At 43.2% G+C, this 22,072-nt stretch overlaps 1 protein-coding gene across 7 annotated transcripts in view; it reads right to left on the reverse strand.

Moving 5' to 3' along the window:
* AUTS2 (activator of transcription and developmental regulator AUTS2) overlaps positions 1-22,072 on the reverse strand; it is a 1,250,408-nt gene that overhangs the window by 931,757 nt on the left and 296,579 nt on the right. The gene's annotated exons all lie outside the window — the stretch shown is intronic.

A 22,072-nucleotide genomic window follows, 5' to 3' on the forward strand; every position in this document is an offset into this window, starting at 1 on the left:
TTTTTTTTTTTTTTTTTTTTTTTTGACAGGCAGAGTGGACAGTGAGAGAGAGAGACAGAGAGAAAGGTCTTCCTTTGCCGTTGGTTCACCCTCCAATGGCCGCCGCGGGCGGTGCACCGCGCTGATCTAAAGGCAGGAGCCAGGTGCTTCTCCTGGTCTCCCATGGGGTGCAGGGCCCAAGCACTTCGGCCATCCTCCACTGTACTCCCGGGCCATAGCAGAGAGCTGGCCTGGAAGAGGAGCAACCAGGACAGAATCCGGCACCCCGACCGGGACTAGAACCCTGTGTGCCGGCACCTCTAGGTGGAGGATTAGCCTAGTGAGCCGCAGCGCCGGCCTATTCTATTCTTAATTTTGCAGAATACTCAGCAAAGGATCTGTCCAGTAAAAGTGGCTCCACTGCTGCCTAGGATACTGCTAGCTCTCACTCTGATTCAGTCCTGGCCCCAGCAAAAGATGACATTCCCCAAGGACACTCCATACACTCACTCCCTTAGTCGGTACATCAGTTTCTACATGTTTCAGGAAAAAAGAGTGCTAAGTGCATGCTTGATTTGAAGGAAACTGCATAAGACTGAACACACCAGGGTGAGGTGGATGTGAGCCAGCAAGAAACTGTCCATTCATGTGATTAAAATGTTTTCTTAATGCATTATGCTTTTACCACATGTTCCTCTGAGATGTTATCTTGTTGGGAAAATGAAACAACAATATTATCACCAACATCAACAGAAGCTTTTCATTTATTCTGCCATGTGGCTGGGGGCGAGGGGAGGGTGGGCAGGAGAAGGGTAATCGATGTCCTGGAGTGGGGAGCTGCGTCTGCAGAAATATGGCCTGGTGGAGTTCTGTGCCTGCAGGCAGCCCAGGACACACTGACACAGCAGGAGGTCTGGGTCCGGTCCAGATAATGGCATTATTCATCAGCACTCTGGGACTAAGCCAGTGCAATAAATAGGCTCCCAGAACAGAAAATGACCTGGTACATGCAGTGGTCCGTAGAACCCTAAGAAATGCTGTACACACTAACCACTAAAATAAAAATGTTCTGGTACTTAGTTCTTCGTCAATCAGTGCAAATGATCCTCTTTAGACAGAAAATGTTCCTTAATGGAGCCTCGCCCCTCACCGTTTCTCAGTTTCTATAGTCCTAAGTACACATTTAAGAATAAACACTTCCTTTCACCAACTTCTCCTTTTCAAAATGCCACTCTTTCTTCCCTCCCCTTCATACTCAATATTCTCAAGGTAGTATCCATCCTGTGGCTTCTCACTATCTCATCATTCCCCACTTGCCACTCAGAGTGCTAGACCACTTCCCCAAATCAGTCATGCTCCTCATTGTTGGGCCTTACTATGGACTGTTTGTGTCTCCCCCAAAATTTACTGAAGGCAGTGGTATTAGGAAGTGGGGGCTTTAGAAGGTGATTAGATCCTGAAAGTAGAGCCCTCAGGAATGTGAACAGTGCCCGTATGAAAGAGACTAAGGGAGCTTACTGGCCCCTTCCACTGTGTGAGGTCACAGCTAGAAGGCACTGACCATAAGGAACAAGGCCTCACCAACCTCCAGAACTGGGAGAAACAAAGGTTTCTTAATAATCAGCTGCTCACTGTATGGTATTTTGTTGGAGTAGCCTGGACAGACTAAGGCCTGTACACTGTGTTTTGGGGTCAAATACAAACTTAGCACCAGCTTACACAGGAAGTGGGAAAACCGTGGTGTGGGGAAAAATCCCCACCCACATGGAATCTGGAATGTGGGCGACAGAAACCAACCGAGTCACACAAATATAAAGTTGCAAGCTGAAATACTGGTCTGAAGGGTGCTAAAATGGGGGAAGGATCCAGGGCAGAGCAGAGAAGTGGGGCTGAGGAGATGACTGTCATTTGACCCAGATCCCAAAGGCACAGCAGAGAGAACAGCTTGTGCAAAGGCCTTGAGGCAGCCGGTAGCATAATCCCTGGAAAGAATGTGAAGGAGGGCAGGGACTAAGTAGTTCATCCCAGTAACCCCAGTATTTCACATAAGCCAGGCAAACAGTATGTGGCCAAAATATGCTGGCTAGACACATAAATAAGTAACTGATTAAAACATGCAAAACTGTAAAGCACAGTAGTGACTATAAAATACTCTAACCTATCTATAACATACAGCAAAGCAAGCTAAAGAAAGATAATAGAAGCTGGAAATCAAGGAACCTGTCAGGCAGTGCTGGCATAGGAGGAGGGAAACAGCAAATTACAAAAAGCCCCAGAAAAGGGGGGAAGGCCTTATCCTTGAAGCAAGAAGTCATCAAAGAATAGTTTCACAGGCAAATAGGTGGCTTCTGATCTAACTTCTAGCTGTCATCACTAGACACAATTTACCCTCTGCCATCCAAGAGGTAGTTCTGAGACAAGGAGCAAACAGCAAGAAGTGTTTAATGGGTAAGCTAAAATGAAAGCAATTGCATATGGGCACTGATTCTGCAGTCCCAGACCTGTCCATGAGGCTACCACATGGCAAATGTTCAAAAAAATGTCTGTTGAAGTGAATGCTTTTGTTGGGTATCCACTACCTCAGTCAGCTATGTCAGTCATCCACTTAGTTCAAGACATTTTCTGTGTTTAGTTTCCCATTTAGGCAAAATTGTCAGCTATCATGAAAAGGCACTCAGGAATTATGGCAACGAGAGCAGGAAGAGCAGGTGAGATCCATTGTGGGCTGCTTCTACTACACAGGTATGATTAAATCATACCACTTCTAAGGGTTATAGAAAAACTCCCCACAGGGTAAAACACGCTTTTCTTTGTCACGCAACCCACCCACTGCCCTGCATCATATGCATGTAGAGTATCGGATTAATAAACAAATGATATTCAATAATGTATCAACGGTGCTTTAAAAAAAATTATACCATTCTCTTTGGAGACCAAATCTTCTTTCATGCTGAAGGTGCCTCCAAAGTATATTGAAAATTATGTGCTATTCCATACAAATGTGAATTAATATTTATGAGTGTTATAATTTTTTCCAAATCCATTTTATTTTCATGTAGCATATTAATCAAGGCATTCTCACTGCACTACAGAATAGCTACACAGAGCAAATGGACCCCATGCCGTGACATTAGCTTGTAAGAGACCTGCTGAAGGCGTAGCAGCAGCGGCACAATCATCTCAGCTACAATTAATATTGAGATCTTCCACTCTGGAGGGCAGGGGGTACGGCGAGAAAAAGAGCATCAAAGTGTATGCAGAGGTGACTTAAGAGGTAAGAGGAAATGAAGAGTATTTAAAAAGCTTTTATTGTTCCAGACATTTGTATTTTCAAAGACCATAAATTGCTCTTAATTTTTAGAAGATAAACCTTTATGTATAAACTACTGATCCTTTACTACAAATTTTCAAAGAAAAAAAAACAGGTTAGTGTTGGTTCATTCCTTCAGTAAACATTTATTGACTATTTGCCATGTATAAAATAAAATAATCTTTTAACTCCCCACTTTCTCTCTCTTGGGGCAGGAGAAGGAATGACAAAAACTGCCCCATATTTACAGTAAGAATCAAAGACAAACGGATCTGATTAGAAACAAATCAGATTCTCAACATTCGCAACAGTTGTATAATGATTCCTTATGTAATACACATACCTCTATCTATCTATCTACATGCATCTATCTGTCGATCGCTATATCTATCTATCTAACACTTACGAAAACCTCACTTCCAGCAAACAGTGACAACTGAATTAAGAATTCCTTAAAGAAATCCGGACATTCTCTATAGAATTGCTACAACACGGGACAAAAAAATTATCTAGTTTATAAAATTAACTTTTCAGCATCAATGAATGAAAATTTTCAAAGGCCTACTGATCTAAGCTAGTATTTCTCAAAGGAAACTGTTCATCAGAATTGCCCGCAAGTCTTTTTAAATATAAGATGGCTATATCCATATTCTGTAAGGGAAGTATTTAGCAAAATGAATGAAGAATGGTAGAACATACCACCTCAAAATGTGCCACTTTAGTTTAAGGATTATTTTCATAAAGGCATGTGGAAAACTGCAGATACAAGAAGGACACTGTGTACTCCCTATACCAGGGAAAAAGAAACATTATCACCAGAGACATCCAGATATGGCTGAAAATTCCTAAGTGAAAAGAAGCCCTCATAGTAGCAGAAGAGAACACAGTTTCTTACTACCAGAAATGGAGAGCCATGGGGGAAAAAAAACTAAAAACAAAAACTGGACAAGCAGATTATATTATATGTCCTACCTTCCTTTACCACCTCCTACATATTTCTTTTTTTTTTTAATATTTATTTATTTGAAAGTCAGAGTCAGAGAGAGAGGAGAGGCAGAGAGAGAAAGAGGTCTTCCATCCACTGGTTCACTCCCCATTTGGCTGCAGCGCCTGGAGCTGTGCTGATCCAAAGCTGGGAGTCAGGAGCTTCTTCCAGGTCTCCCATACAAGTGTAGGGGCCCAAGGACTTGGGCCACCTTCTACTGCATTCCCAGGTCATAGCACAGAGCTGGATCATAAGTGAAGCAACTGGGTCTCGAACCAGCGCCCATATGGGATGCCGGAGCTTTCAGGCCAGGGCATTCACCTGCTGCGTCACAGAACCAGCCCCAACCTCCTATAAATTTCTTACTTTTCCACAACTGCCACGCTACTCAACCTACTAAATAAGGACTTAGAGTTTCAAATTTCTTTACAGCTTCATTTCCTGTAGGAACTCCCATCTACAAGCAACAATCCATATGCTTTTCTTCTATTAATCTATCTTCTGCCAATTTAATTCTCAGACCCAGTCAAAGGATCCTAAAAGTGCAGAAATAAAAACCTGCCTCCCCTACATAAGGATCAGAGAGATCTGGGTAGAAACGTTTTAAGGCAATCACTTGACAATGAGAAAAGGCAGCAAAGAAAGCCAGGCAGCCTCCCGCAGAAGGCTCGCTGTAAGGTAAAAAGATTTAGACATATTTGCTGGCAATAGAGGGGGTAAGTGTACAAGCCATGCACAACAGATGGGAATAGGTTTCCAGAATGGCTGAAATTATGTGATTTCTAGGTCACCGGTGATGGAGAGCAGGGTCACAGCCGCACATCTGCCGAGAGGCTCAGAGACTGACAAACCAACGCAATTTCCTGCAACACGCAGCTTTCTTCAAAATAGGTGATCTTGCTCTTCTCCCAAATTACAATCTCCCACCCAGGCTTTCTGTGTCACTCTTGAATTTCAAAATGAAATGGTTCAGTGTTGTGCAAACTAGAGGAGAGCAACCAAGTGCAGATGAAACACTGGGTAGGCTGCAGGGTTCCATTTGCTGATTACAGATGAAGCCAGAGACAACAGAAATGAGGACACAATTTGCCTGTCTTGCATGAAATAGGTTTCAGAAAGAGTCTCCCTCTGATTTTTCTGACCAAACTAATCTGAGGGCAGCCCATCGCTTACAAAGCATCTGTGGTATGCGTGTCTGGATGCCCATGTGTGCCTACGTGTGTGAGAGAGAGAGGCAATTTAAAAAGAACTTTGTCTGTTATTTGATCTTAGGAACTTATAAAGAAAATAACAAAGCCAGGGGAAAAAGAGCAAGTGTTTTACATGTCACCATCAAATGACATTAATGGCTGTGCACTGTCATTTTAGTCTGTCAAGTTTTTTGTTAGCTTATTGTGTAGCATTTGTACTTGTTTTTGAATGGTTTTACAAACATTGATCCCATCAACACATCAATGCAAAAGAAGCAGAAGGGTCTATTATGATAAGAAGTGGGAAAATTAGAAAGAAAACACAGAACTTCGTTAAAACTTCACTCTACGTGGATGTGTTCACATTTGCCTTCTACTTTGAACTTATAAGTCAATGGACTTATGAACATATTTTCAGGAATTAAACTTTTTAATGCATAGAGGGGACCATGTGCAGGAACTCACAGAGTACACAGTACAGCATTCAAAAATCAATCCCTAAGGTTCACATCTTTTAAAACCCAAATTTACTATGCACCATATTCTTTGACACCTCTAGGAAGTAACTAAGGATTACTAAACTCAACTTGTTTAACTATGGCAAAAAGCAGCTCCATGAATTATTATAATAAAATAGATTAGGCAAAGAGCACGTTAAAACTGCATCCCAACACCAGCAACAAGATGGAAAAATTAGATGGATGGAACATAACAGAGCACTCAGAAAAAGAGTCACAGATATACAGAAAACTGATTTTCTGCAAAACTGCAAAAGCAATTCTTTAGGGAAATAGCAAGCTTCCTAACAAATGGTGAAGAAACAACATTATACAAAATTAATTGATTTTGATCCACACCTCAATATAATCAGAAAAATAAATTCAAAATACATTATAAACCTAAAATTCTAAAACTTGTAGATGAGAACACAGGAAAAACTCTTGTATCCTTAAGTTAGGCTAAGATTTCTTGGATATGCTACCAAAAGCGTAATCTATAAGAGAATAAACTGACAAATTATACTTCATCAAAAACTGAAACTTTTGCTTATCAAAACACACTGTTAAGAAAAGGAAGAGAGGCTGGCGCTATGGTGTAGAAGGTTAAACCTGCACTTGCGGCACTGGCATCCCATATGGGTACCGGTTTGTGTTGCAGCTCCTCTTCCAATCCAGCTCTCTGCTTATGGCTTGGGAAAGCAGTGGAGGATAGCCCAAGTCCTTGGGCCCCTGCACCCACATGGGAGACCTAGAGGAGGTGCCTGGTTCCTGGCTCCAATGGGCCCAGTTTCAGCTGTTGCGATCATCTGGGGAGTAAACCAGCAGATGGAGGACCTCTCTCTCTGTTTCTCCCTCTTTCTGTCCGTAAATCTGCCTCTCAAATAAAAAACTGTATCTTAAAAAAAGAAGAAAGAGAAGAGACAGGGACTGGTATTGTAGGGCAGCAGGTTATGCCACTGCCTGCAACACCAGCCACCCACATGGGTGCTGGTTTTGCATGCCAGCTGCTACACTTCAGATCCAGCTTCCTGCTAAGGCATCTGGGAAAGCAGCGGAAGATAGTTCAAGTACCTGGGCCCCTGCCACTCATGTGAGAGACCCCAGTGGAGTTCCAATCTCCTGGCTTCAGCCTGACCCAACCCTGGTCATTGTGGCAATTTGAGGACTGAACCAGCAGATGGAAGATCTGTGTGTGTGTGTGTGTGTGTGCATGCGCGCGTGCGCGTATGTGTTTGTCTTCCTCTAACTCTACCTTTCAAATAAACAAATAAATACATCTTTTTAAAAAAGATTTATTTAAAAGAGATGGGCTGATCCCAAGCCAGGAACCTGGAGCTTCTTCCGGGTCACCTACATTGGTACAGGGGCCCAAGGACTTGAGCCATATTCTACTGCTTTCCTAAGCCATTAGCAGGAAGCTGTATGGGAAGTGGAGCATCCAGGACTCAAACCAGTGCCCATATGTTTACCTGCTATGCCACAGCACAGGCCTCTAAAAAAAAAATCTTTTAAAAAAAGAAAGAGATAAGCCACAGAGTGTAAAATAAGTAAGAAGTGTAAAAATATGCTGATAAAATTTTTATAAACAGCATATATTAAAAATTCCAAAAACTAAATAAAAAGGAAACAACCAGTTTTTTAAATGGGACACTATTTGAGTTGACACTTCACTGACCAAAATATATAGAAGCAAAATCAGCACATGGAAAGATGCTTAACATCACTCCTTACTAGGGAAATGCAACTTACTGGCACAATGAAACGCTATTACATAACTATCAGAAAGGCTAAAGTGAAAAAGACTAAACAAATCAAGTGTAGGCAAGGATATGAAAGAATTCTTATGTTTGGGATTCCCAAAACAGTTTGGCAGTTTCCTTGAAAGCTCAAAGTCCACCCACCACAACCAGTCATTCTACTCCTAGGTATTTTCCAAGAGAAATAAAAGTACATGTCTACATTAAGACTTGCACATGGATTTTATATCATATTTTTTAATGAGACCAATAAGTGAATGGATAAGCAAACCATAGTATAAGCATCCAATAGGATACTATTCAAAAATAAAAAGGAGTAACTTATTTATACACACTATAAAAATAAATAAATCTCAAAATAATTATGCCCCATGACAGAAATCAGACAAGAAAGAACACATTTTTCTGTGTAATTGCATTCTATCAACTTCTAGTAATGTAAACCAATCAGCAGTGACAGGAAACGAATTTGTGGTTGCCTGGGATAGATAAGAAGAGATTATACACAGGGACATGAGGAAACTTTAAGAGTGATGGACACATTCATCGTCCTGACTTATGGCTTTATGGCTGCATATATATATATGTGTGTGTATATATATATATGATGTCAAAATGTACACTTTTAACTCTATCTCAATAGAGCTGTTTTTAAAAAATGGCAACCTTTGTCATCGTGAGTAACTAGCATGTCGTCATTACCACCAACAAGTAGATTATATTAAGTATCTATTCAAAGGAGCTTGTCTTTCAGAGTCCTAAAACAAAGGGATGACCACACTCTGGAAGGACAGGCTTGAGGACAGGATGTGGCGAAGATGCTGCCACTGAGACAATGCCGTTGTGTGACGTTTCAGTCAAACTAAGGAGCAGCATGCGATTTTCACATCATTTTCTGTGACAAGGTGGAATTTATATTGTGGCCCTTTTTTCTGTTACTTTTAAATCTTTATTTATTCATTTGAAAGGTAGAGTTACAGGCAGAGAGGGGGGGAGAGAGAAAGAGAAATGTTGCCCACCGGCTGGTTCACCCCCCAGATGGCCATTATTAGCCAGAGCTGGACCAATCCAAATTCAGGAACCAAGAGCTTCTTCTGGGTCTCCCACCCACATGCAGGAGCCCAAGGACTTGGGCCATCTTCTACTGCTTTCCCAGGCCATAGCAGAGAGCTGGATCAGAAGAGGAGCAGCCGGGACGCAAACTGGTGCCCATATGGGATGCCGGCGCCACAGGCAGAGGCTTAACCTACTGCACCACAGCACCAGCCCCTTCTGTACTTAAAACAGTCAATTCTCAATTACTAACTGGAGGCTAATCTTTTGTGAAGTTTTGTTATCTTTCTTCCTAGTATCCTTATTTCTGTTTGGCCACATCCCCTCTAATGAGCAAGTTAATTAAAAAAGCAGCCAAAAAAATATAAATACAAATTTACTATTGCTAAATATAAAAAATCGAGGGAGCTTATGAAAACATACTTCATAAGTGATAATACATATAAGAGAATCTAAATGGAGGGAAAGGGAGGTATAAAAGAAAATAAAAAGATGGGGCCGGCGCTGTGGCGCAACAGGTTAACGCCTTGGCCTGAATTACTGGCATCCCATATGGGTGCCAGTTCTAGTCCCGGCTGTCCTTTTCCGGTCCAGCTCTCTGCTGTGGCCTGGGAAAGCAGTGGAAGATGGCCCAGGTCCTTGGGCCCTGCACCCACGTGGGAGACCCGGAAGAAGCTCCTGGCTCCTGGCTTCAGATCGGTGCAGCTCCGGCCATTGCGACCATCTGGGGAGTGAACCATTGGATGGAAGACCTCTCTTTCTGTCTCTCCCTCTCTCTGTGTAACTCTGACTTTCAAATAAATAAATAAATCTTAGGGAAAAAAAGAAAGAGATCAAATACAAAAATATTCTGTATATAAAAACATCTGCCAAAGGTTTGGTGCCATTGTCAGAGGGGAGGGGAAAAGAACAGAAAAGGAGCCACCAAAAAGCTCTCTTAAGCTCAGTTATGGAATGAGATCACAACTCTCAGCTTAAGTGATATTTCTGTGAACTGAAAACGTCCCCGCAGTGCCCTGTTCCCATAGATAATTGAGAGTTGGCTGCTGTTAGACCTTAACACACTCAAAGTGGTTGAGTCCCTGGCAACCAGATGCGATTGCTTAAAACAGTTTAGGCTCTCAGCCCTGAAGGATTCCTAAAATTGGATTACAGTCCCTCCAGATAATCTGAGAAATACAGCATGACGAAAAGGAAACCTTAAAAAAAATTAACTCCTCTCTAACAGCAGCATTCTGAAAGCTGAGCACAGCATGACTGAGGCAGAAAATCTCATCAGTGAGGGCTTAAGGGCAACAGCACACACAAAGGGGGAGTCCACCCAGGGGAAAGGAACCACACAACAGAAGAGAGGATAATGGAAGCCAGAAGAGGAAGTCAGCACCACAGGATTCTCAGGTCTCGTCCAGGGCAAAGGCCACTTTGCTAACTGGAGAGAAGCAAGCAGACCACTCACAATTCGATTACCTTCTCATGTGCTCACATCTAATCCAGCAGGATGACAGAAGTATCTGAGAGGACGTGCAATTCCAATGATGCCTCTTTAACAAGCCATTATCCCATTTCATTTATAGGTGGATGTTCTTTTTTTAATGGATCTAAACATTGTTTCCAAAGAAGAAATACAAATGGCTAACAGGTACATGAAAAGGTGTTCAATATCACTGACCATCAGGGTTATGCAAATCCAACTCACAACAAGGGATCTATCTATCACCTCATGCCTGTTAGGGTAAGGTTTTATTCCAAAAAAAAAAAAAAAAGTAAATGTTATTGAGTAAAGAGAAAAGGGAAATCTTGCCTACTTTTGGTAAGAATCTAAATTAGATCAGCCACTATTTATTTTTTTTGATCAGCCACTCTATGCAAAAGATCAAAAAAGATTCAATTAATGTATTTATTAGAGCATAGGAAAATAATTAGCAATTGACTCTTCTGGGTAACATTCAGAATAATCTCCATGGTTAGAGAAGCTATGACGCGTTCCCCATTCCTGAATTACAAGCACATACAGGACACTGTGTCTGGGAACATGAATTAGGAACACAGGGATGTCACGCATGTTCTCTTGCTCTTCAGCCTACTCCACAATGCTGTGCACTGCTCTACTCCACCTCTGTTCCTCTCTCAGATTCTCATCCAAGCACATCCAGACTGACTATCTAATTATATTCCACACTGTGGTGAAATCACTATTATTACTTTACAAAGTAATAATAAGGGGAAGGAGAAGACAAAAAAGGAAGAAGGCCAATAGGAAAATGTGAAGTCTTGCCATCTTTGTGGTTTTGTATCAAGGTCAAACTACCGTTCACCAGGCCTCAGCCAGTGAAACCTCATCATGTGCTAATGGTTGCTCCACATTTGTAATAAGTCACACACTTTGTTCTTATTCCCTTCTTCCCTTGCACAGGTACCCACATTCTACCACACCTTAGTGTTAAACGGCCCATGACCAATGTCTTCACACTTCTGACAGTACTGTAGGTACTGTAAGTGTTATGTGTTCAGTGGTTACTTCACTGCCTTGGAGGAGTCCTGGAAAAGAAATGGGTACTCTAACTTTCACTTGGAGACTTTCTCTGTATTTCCATTATCATTACAAGAAGAGAACAGAGAAGTTGATGCATATACCAGGTCTCCGACCAAGAATATCAATACTTAGTCCTACATGAATCTTTACTTGAGAAAAGAGACAGTACAACCATTCATGTCAGTCCATTAATAAAGTGAAATGGAATTACTCACAAGTGAAACAGAAAGCAAAAGATTGGGAGATGGACGAGAACTCCATTCCTCCATCTCTACTATATCACTTTTCATTCTCATCCTTTTCCTTAAGCTTCTCCAGAAAAGGGGGAAAAAGGAAGACCACCAACAGGTCCTTCTTACTGTGGCTGCTAAGAAGTCAAAGTTGTATGGACAGGCAGCGGAAAACACTGTGATATTTGCCCTTGGTTAGGTTTGGTTGTGCTGTCCAAGAATAGTTAATCACTTCTCAGAGTCCCACATACGAAAACAAAATGACACAAATAAAGATAACAAGGGGATTAAAGGCACATTCTGTTCACTCAGCAGAAAAGAAACAAATTTTTTTTTTTTTTGACAGGCAGAGTTAGACAGTGAGAGAGAGAGACAGAGCAAAAGGTCTTCCTTCCGTTGGTTCACCCTCCAAATGGCCGCTACAGCCGGCGCACTGCGCCGATCCGAAGCCAGGAGCCAGGTGCTTCCTCCTGGTCTCCCATGCCGGTGCAGGGCCCAAACACTTGGGCCATCCTCCACTGCACTCCTGGGCCACAGCAGAGAGCTGAACTGGAAGAGGAGCAACCAGGACAGAATCCGGCGCCCCGACTGGGACTAGAACCCAGGGTGCCAGCGCCGCAGGCGGAGGATTAGCCAAGTGAGCCGCGGCACCAGCCAACAAGAAACAATTTTATGAAATTTGACTTAAAGCAAAGGCCTGTTCAGTGGCAGGAAAGCAACTTCCAGAAAAACTTGTCACATGTTCCTGAACATAGTTTTTTTGTTTTTGTTTTGTTTGTTTTTGACAGGCAGAGTGGACAGTGAGATGGAGAGAGACAGAGAGAAAGGTCTTCCTTTACCGTTGGTTCACCCTCCAGTGGCCGCCATGGCTGGCGCACCGCGCTGATCCAAAGGCAGGAGCCAGGTGCTTCTCCTAGTCTCCCATGGGGTGCAGGGCCCAAGCACTTGGGCCATCCTCCACCGCACTCCCGGGCCACAGCAGAGAGCTGGCCTGGAAGAGGAGCAACCAGGACAGAATCCGGCGCCCCGACCGGGACTAGAACCAGGTGTGCCGGCGCCACAAGGTGGAGGATTAGCCTTGTCAGCCGCGGCGCCGGCCCTGAACATAGTTTTATACAGCATATTGGGAAGGAGGATATGGGGTGTTGACAAACCCTGTAACAGCTCAAGTTATTTGAGAATGATGAAATAATTACTTATAATAATAACATAATCTGTAATTACATAACTTGACTATGTAACTGTAGTCAACTTCCCATTGGAGACATGAGGATACTCCATCTTTTCTGGAGCAATGGAGTAGAAAACTGACATGAACATGAGCACAGGTACCTCCTCACGCTCCGAAAACAATTGTTGCATCCTTTCTCAAATTATTTTAAACATTTTCTCAAGGACAGAGACAAATCTGTTCCAACACTGGGAACAATGTTTAACCTAGCAGGTAAGATGCTTGTGTCCCATAGTGGAGTACCTGGGTTCAAATATCAGCTCTGGTTCCCTGGCTCCAGCTCCCTGCTAACACAGCCCCTGGGAAGCAGCTGTGATGACTCCAGTAGTTGGGTCCTTGCCACCCACCACATGGGAAGCACACATACAGCATTCCAGGCTCTCAGCTTCAGTCTGGCCCCAGCTTTTATCAAGATTTCTTGAGTGAGCCAGTAGATGGGATCTCTCCTTTTCTCTCTTCTTCTCCCTCTCCCTCCACCCCTTGAAACAATCAAACTGATTCAATTTAAAATTTAGATTCCTTGATTAGATGAGTTGTTAGGTTCTTTTACCCTCCCTGATACAACCCTAAGAAGCTACCTAGCATGTATAAAGTGGTCTACAAATGTTGCTTAGAGTTCATCTATTCAGTACGATGGATTCTTCCAGATTATATTTTCCAGCCCTTTAAATACATGTGAGAGGGGACAGCCTTGTGAAGCAGAGGGTTAAGTCATAAATGGCAACACTGAATTGCAAATGGGAGCTCCAGTTCAAGTCCTGTCTGCTCTTGCAATCCAGGTCCTTGCTAATGTGCCTGGAAAGGCAGCATAACATGGCCCAACTAATTGGGCCCCTGCCACCCATATAGGAGACCTGGATGAATTTCCTGGCTCCTGGCTTCAAGTTAGCCCATCCTCAGACCTTTCAGCCATTTGGGGACTAAACCAACAGATGGAAGGTCTCTCTCTCTCTCTCTCCCACACATACACACACAAACTCAAATAACTAAATTTCTTTACATATATAAATGTCTGAAATTTTTCATATATATTTACTCTTCAAGTTCTATATCTTTTTTTTAAATATAACTTATTTATTTGAAAGTCAAAGTAACAGAGGGAAAGAGAGAGACATAGAGAGAGGTCTTCCATCTGCTGGTTCACTCTCCAAGTGGCCTCAATAGCCAGTGCTGAGCCTCTCCAAAGCCAGGAGTGAGGAGTTTCATCCAACTCTCCCTTGTTGGTGGCAGGGGCCCAAGCAGTTGGGCTGTCTTCCGCTGTTTTTCCCAGGCCATGAGCAGGGGTGCTGGATCAGAAGTAGAACAGCCAGGACGTGAACCGGTGCCTATACAGAATGCAGACACAGCAGGTGGCAGCTTTACAACCATAATACTGGCCCCTTAACTTATTTATGATTTGAGAACTAGACATGATTTAAGGAAGGGTCTGAACATTTCTGAATATAAAGCAATATTAATTTAGGGTTCATCATAAGTACTGATATTTTTACAGCAACTGGAGTTGAAAAAGTGTTTAGTTTCTTTTAAAATAAATACCTTACTGGGTTTCCTAATAATTCTACAAAGCAAGCACGATTCTTTTCCTTTTATAAAAGAAGAAACTGAGGTTTGCTATACGTAAGTGACTTCCCAAAGTCAGACGATCATCAATTGGCAACATATGTGGGGTTCCGAGGCTCTACTTCTGCTTTCATTCCCCTAACACCAGGTCATCACAGCCTTATTTCTGTCAGGATTATGGTCTTTAGTTGGAAGGAAACTTTCAATTATGGTTCAGTTTTGTCTCATTACAAAATCTCTCTCCACACCTCCACTTCCCCTCAAAAGCCAAATTAAGGAAAGGCTACTATGCATGTCTCTCATGTCGAATATCTGAACTCCGTCTGAAGAATTTAAATCAGCAATACAAATCTGCATAGAAATAAAAGTTCTAGCTTGCTTCTAAAAATGACAATCGTAACATTTTATTTCTGGGGTGAAAAGTGGCAGAAAATAACACCTTTCTGACCTTAAAAAAAATGAGAAGTTGCACAAACGCTCCAAACCCTGAATTCTGGACGTTCTGCCAATGTGATTCAATAAATATTAATGGTAATGACAGAAGCTATAAATACCCACAGGTGCAAAAAGCAGAAATTCCTGTATAGCACAATTTGCAGATGCCCCACCACTAAATGAGACATATACAGGGGTTTCATGGAAAGTTTTCCAAGTGTTGGAGCTTTATCACAACAGCTCCAGCTTATGACACTGCTCTCTCTAGCGCACACGCTCTCTCTCTCTCTCTTTCTCTCTCTCTCTCTCTTCAACCCCAGGACTTCTATTACAGGATTTATCCAGACAGGATTTTCTCCCTTTGGCATCATATGGATAAAAATAAAACAACTCTCCTGAAGGTTTGCAGAGACACACACAGAAGAGTACTTACGATGTACCCACTGACCTGAGAAAGAGACCAAATAAGCTCGAACTGTACTGCAATGAGAATAAATTAGACCCTACAATTATGGTTGTGGGCAGAAAAGAGGCTGTCCTTCAGTCAGCAACTATATTGACTTGGGACATAAAAAGCACTGTCATTCGCATAAGGGAATCAGGTGCTGTGAGGCAATTAGATCACACAAAGATGTCTAGACTTTCACCCCATCTCTGCAGCGAGCCCTGGGTTTCTCTATACACCAAAGTTTCCTATAGATGGATTTCGTGATGTGTAGATACTTATTGGTTCTATCAGATCTGATAATAGAATCAATCTCTCCCTTTAGAAGCTCTGGGTTAATGGCAAAGTTTATTAAACTGCAGGCAGTCATTCAGAAAAGATCAATAGAGACATGATTACAGAGTAACCAGAGGATTAAACATGAGATTTATCACAAAATTAAACTGAATTAAATGTTCTCTGACAGCACTTGAAATGCTGTCGATACTTTTAACTCATAATCTATGATTTCTGTGTTTACCTAATAGGCAACAGGGATGTCTGATTTGAGAAAATGACTGCTATATAAAAACATAAGCCACACAGATTTGCTGAAAGCTTTGAGAGTCCCTTCGGAAAATATTCTCCCAATTTTAAGCAACAACCTGTCCTGTCTGTAAGAGCTGTCCACAATGAACTCAGCAGAGTTTTGATCACTAAATACACACCCCATCCGTCCATTCCTAATGATACCTATGTTCCCTCGTAGGTATGCAACTTAAACAATGGGCTAGGGCTGGGGCTGGGGCTGGGGCTGGGATACAGTAGGTTAAGCCTCTGCCTGTGGTGCAGGCATTCCATATGGGCACCAGTTCAAGTCCCAGATGCTGCTCTTCTGATTCAGCTCTCTGCTAGTGGCCTTGGAAAGCAGTGGAAGATGGTCCCATGTCAGGGACCCAGAAGAAGCTCCTGGCTCCTAGCATTGGATCAGCACAGCTCTGGCCACTGCAACCATTTGGGGAGTGAACCAGCGGATGGAAGACCTCTCTCTCACTCTTTCTGTGTCTTTCCCTTTGTCTCTGTAACTCTATCTTTCAAATAAATAAATAAATCTTTTTTAAAAAAGATGGATTTGCATTGAAGAAAAAAAAAAAAAAGTGCTACCACACTGGCCCTCAGTCCCACGAGGAGGAGGGCTGAGCAATGTCATCGGATGTAAGGGCAACAGCCATTTCCCATCCTGGGAGGGTTTACTGATGTTACTACAAGCTCAGCAAACTACATCCGTAACAGTGAAATCCCCATCCCAGCCTATGAAAGGTAACCACTCACTAAACAAACTGGCAACAGTGCATATGCTCCTAATCGACAGGAGAGTCAATACACATGGCGGCTGTTAAAACTGACATCGATGCTGCAGCGAGCAAGAACAGCTCTGCAGGACTGAAATGATAAAGGCCAAGCCTGCTGCGTGAGGTTGGGAGGGTGCGTGCTTGAGCAGATGGTTGCGGGAAATCGGTTTGGGGGCAAACATTGAGCCTGTGGCTTAAACGGTACCTTGGGTGGCAGGCTTTTTGCTTTCTCGTGTATAGTTCCCATCTCGCTGCTAGCACACTTTACCTGGTGGCCAGCAGGCTCTGGTAATTTCAGCAGTGATGCAGTGTGACAGCCGTGCTGTCCAGAGGGAAGAGCTGGCCGAGACGCTGAGGCTGATCCCACTCTGCACTTTCGTCAACCCCTCGTCAGCATGCTGATTTACACCAGAGCGGCCACTCTTCTCAGCTGGCAGCCAGCCTTCAACAGCATTCAGTCATGGGACAGTCCCAAATACCTCTCAGTTCCTCAGAGAATGAGAATGCCAGCCCACCTGCAATAGAAAGGGACTCTAAACCTCACCCCAAAAGCTGGAGTGGCTTTGAGGAACACCACGTCCAAGCTTCACACAGCCGGACTCCTTTACTGATAAAGATTTATCCGTTTCTTACATACTTTAGACACCAGAACCTTCATTCCAAGAAAACAGACACCCCCCCACCCATACTCTGCTCAGTTCACCCATCGTGCCTTGCAGGATCCGGGCCTGCCACAAGCACGTGCTTTGATGGCAGTTACAGCTGCCTTGGAGGACAGCTTTTGCTGCTCTGTGGCTTTGGGACTGAAGAAATCTCCAGGAATACAGGGACAGAGTTGTAAAACTAAAGAAATCTGTGGAACTTTCTGGGTTATTCCTGACATAAAGGAGACAGTGAGTTCATGATAAGTAAGTAAGAATTTTTTCCACTGAGTAATACAAGCAAGTTCTTCATCATTAAAAAAAAAAAAAAAAAGAAACTGGGGGCAGGTGCTGGGATGCAGTGGGTCAAGCTGTCCCCTAGAAGTCAGAATCCCCATATTCGAGTACCTGCTTCAAGTCCATCTACCCTACACTTCTGGCCCAGGTTGCTGCTAATGCATCTTGGAGTCAGCGGATGATGGGCCAAATACTTGGGTTCCTGTCACCCAGGTGGGAGGCCCAGATGGAGTTTCTGGCTCTTAGCTTCAGCCTGGCCCAGCTGCAGCTGTCTGCACACATTTGGGGAAGATCCAGCAGATGGGAAGCTCTCTTTCTCCATCTCCTCCCCCTGCCCTTTCTGCCTTTCAAACAAAAACAAATCTTACAAAGGAAAAAGGGAGCCGAGTGCAGGCATTGAGGAGCCGTGGCGAAGATGCTCCTAGGGAACTCCATATCCCCTATCAGAGTGCCAGGGTTCAAGTCCTGGCTCTGTTCTTGACTCCAGCTTCCAGTAATGTGCACCCAGGGAGGCAGCAGGTGATGGGTCCATTGGCCCTGCCATCCTCATGGGAGACTCAGATTGAGTTCCCAGCTCCTAGGCACACAGTGAGTAAACCAGCATATAGGAGTTCTCTCTGTCTCTCTCCCTGTCTCTTTATATCTCTGCTTCACAAAAATAAATAAACAAATAGGAGCAGTTATAAAATGTTACCTGGTATTACAGAACTAATGATAAGGGCTATTCTCCATATAGCCTCAAGATTGTGTTTACTGAGTATTTGTGTGTGGCAAATGATATACTAGATATTGTATTTATAACAAATCTTTTAATTACCAAAGGATATTCATTTTTTCACATATAAAATGGGGGATAATAACAGTACCTAACTTACAAAGTAGCTATTAGGATTAAATGAGTTAATAGAACTCCCGGAATATACTGGGAGTTCAATCAAAGTTAATTATTTTCATTACTATTAATTAACTTTTCCAAGGTCACAAAGTTATGGAGAGACAGTGCCAGGACTCGAGGCTGATCTGCATGGCTCCAGAGTTCATACCTTGCTAATAGGTGAGTGAAACAGAATCAGAAGCTTGGAATGTGGTCTGAGCAAGGCCCATAAATTATACTCCAGTGTGAGGCTCAATGCTTCCATAATTCTTTTTTTTTTTTTTTTAAGATAAGCATACCACTTGGTCTATTTAACCTGAGAGAAAGTATAATTTACTTTTTGGAATAATAAAATGGTATAAATTTTCAGCATTTCTTCCTAAATCTGCCTTCTGTAATTTATGAGACATGAAAACGAGAGATAGTTCCAAGGAAAAGAAGGAGGGAGGGTGGGGAGGATGGAGGAAGAGGGGGGAGTTTCCCATCACCATATGGAGTTGAAAGGTGGAAAACTTCAGGAAAATTTGGCACAGGAAGAGAGAGTAACACTTGTACTCTTGATAGATCCAAAATTAAAAAGACCACCATGTTAAGTATTCCCAGAGACCAGCACAAAGAAGGCCTGGAAAAGCATTTGCCACTAATTCCATCATAAATCTCTTCTCGGCTGCTTTACCCCTGCTGGCTTTCCAGATGAGACATCTTGTCTATTTCAAAAAAAAAAAAAAAAAAGTAAAAAGTAAAGCATATAAAATAATTTCTAGGTGCAGCAAAAAGAATTACATATAAGGCCTCTTGCCAGAGTCAACCTTTATAAAAAGGTTGGAGGGTATTTTTTGGCCTCTATTAGGGAACTCCTCAATGTAACATCTAAAACCTTCCTGCACAAGGCTTAATGGAACAGGGGGAGGTGGGAAAAGGGAGGTGGAGGAAAACCTCTCCTTCGCAGCTGAGCACTGACACATACAGTACCGTTTGGGAGCCAACTTTATGTGCTCTTAGTAGTAGATTAATGAATGTAATTACCTAGCATTGTGGCTGTGAATGCTGCAAAAACTATAATTTATAGAGTGCTGTAAAGTTCTAATGTGTTTTTATGTCCATAAGCTGCTTAACCATAATCTAATGCATTTGTACAAGAACAGCCTAAGTGGCTCTCAGCTGAGCAGTGAGCACAAGTGTCTGAACCTTGGCGATTCTACTCGTACATCTTTATAGCCCAACCCCGTGTGGTAAGCATCTGAAGGAAACAGCTGCTGAATTATACAAATAATTCTACAGACAGTGACAAGGCTCTCTGCCTCTCTCACCATGAGAAGAGTGTCTGGCTGACAAAGGGCTGCAGGCCTTAATTAAATGCTGGAGTGGTTCTGTACATGCACTGGGTGGCTTTTTTTTTTTTTCTTTTACCACCATTTCACACTAGCTTTGTTCCAGTCCATCTTCTCTCTCCCTGGCTCCTTGGAGGCAGGAAGAGGACAGGAAGGAAGTGATAAGAAACACAGGGCAGGGAGTGCAGTGGAGGATGGCCCAAGTCCTTGCGTCCTGCATCCCATGGGAGACCAGGGGAAGCACCTGACTCCTGGCTTCAGATCAGCGCGGTGCGCCGGCCGCAGCACACCAGCTGCAGCGGTCTTTGGAGGGTGAACCAACGGTAAAGGAAGACCTTTCTCTCTGTCTCTCTCTCTCACTGTCCACTCTGCCTGTCAAAAAGGAAGGAGGGAAGGGAGGGAGGGAGGGAGGGAGGAACACAGGGCAAATTCTCTTTCTGTCTGAAAATATCTTGCTTGACTTCTAGATAGGGCAAAAGCTCACCATTCCCAGTTTTTCCTCTTTTCCAGCCATTACTTTTGCAAGGAAAGGCAGTTACAGCTCAACAATTCTTTGCCACTTGAAGGGAAATTTCCCTTCAGATTGCCTTGGTAATGGGTTTGAAGCATCTTGTATGATTCTTGGACGAGATGATTATGATGAAGACGGATGAGGGTGGTGGTGGTCATGGTAGCGGTGAAGGCTTATTAAGAGCTTACTAAGTACCAGAATCTCATGTCCACCACAACCCTGGCACCATTAACAATCCATATTAAGATGAAGGTACTGAGGCCCAAGATTCATACTGGGCAAGGCAGGTTTTGGATCAGCTTCTTACTCCAGAGCCAGTACTCTGCTTAAGGGACAACTTACTTAACCTCGTGCCCATTTGTAAGTGGGGATACTCCCACCTCATAGGATTATTGTGGCTATAAGTTCAAGTGCTTGGAAAAGAGTCAAGACCTAAAAATTGCTCAGGTCACATCACCCAGCACTGTAATTAGTACCCAACGATAGGCAGAATATGGATACGTGGGCAAGGGGGGAGGAGGGATAGCCATGTTTTTCGGCAGCACACATTCAAAGCCTCAAATATCTGCAACTGAAGTGTTCCCAAGATGTACCTTGGAATACAACACTACGAATAACAGAGAAGGCAGCAGCATCTACGTGCAACAGGACAAGCCACACTCTGCATCCCAAAGCAAACTGATGAGTGAAAGGCTCTCCCCAAGGAGATATTTCACAGGCCCCGGGTGTAGGAGCAAAACAGTCACAGCAATAGGGTTCCCTACTTTCTCCTCTGCGTTTTAGAGCAATGTAATAGGATATCTTGGAGTAAATATTTTAGTACACATTAAAAAAAATAATAGCTTCAGGAAAACACAAGACTGAAAAATCTAAGAGCTATTGGTTGAGTATAGGAACATAATAGCATTACATCAGTGGCTACACAGGGATGAAAAGCCAGCTGAAAGACACACACTTGGGGTAAATTGCTATCATGGCTAATACATAATTAATATTCTTCCTAGTAAAAAATGCACCGTTCTCCAGCATTCATAGGATGAGAAATGTGATTTCGATTCAATTAAAAGCTCTATCCTGTCCGAAGGAAGAAATTCTCCCTCTCTGAGACAGCAGCCACGTATCTGCTGCTTTACTTCCTATGCCTGATTGGCCTCTGGAAGCATCAAGCTCCACCCATTTCATTGGGTTGGCTTAGGCGGCAGCTCTCATCTATGTCTTCCTACAGAATAGTGAAAGACGAGTGCCAGTATGGAATTGTCTACCACCTCAAAGATCAGCTTTGACCCTGGCTATCAGCACTGGCTCCTATTATTTGGTCTGAAAGCACAGGGTGTGGGAGTAAATAAGCCATTTCCTGCACAATATTGTAGTCATAAAAATGCCCAAGTGGAACTGGCATAACAAGGCTTTGGGATGTGGCCAGTTCTCCAACACCACTCCCCCACCTCAGTTTATTCAGCACACCTCAAGACTCAGTGTCCTTCAAGGCTCCCATCCTTCAAAACAGATTTGCCTGACATGTGAGTAATTTCCAAACGTACAGTAGTTCCTCACCCCCCTGCTACCTTTGCCTTTCCCACTTCACAATTCTGCCAAGGGAAGAGGATTCTAATCCACCTCCTCATATTCTACCCACACACATTTCCCCCCTCCTCTATCTCAGCCCTCCATGCGGTCCAGTCACCATCAGCAAATGTTCTTCTACTGGTGACTCCCTGTGAGACGCCATGTCTGCCTACTGCTTGCACCAAGCCAACGGCATCAGCTCTGTCTTCCTGTGTGCCCTGCCATGACTCACTGGCTTTGTCCCGCATCTTAGTCCTTCTCCATCATTTGCTTTAAGAGAGGATTTCTCCCCTCCAAGCACCCTTAGCACTTT

The sequence above is a fragment of the Oryctolagus cuniculus genome, chromosome 19 (assembly GCF_051225735.1).
Source record: "Oryctolagus cuniculus isolate XC-2025 breed Fujian yellow rabbit chromosome 19, ASM5122573v1, whole genome shotgun sequence".
Classification (NCBI taxonomy): Eukaryota; Metazoa; Chordata; class Mammalia; order Lagomorpha; family Leporidae; genus Oryctolagus; species Oryctolagus cuniculus.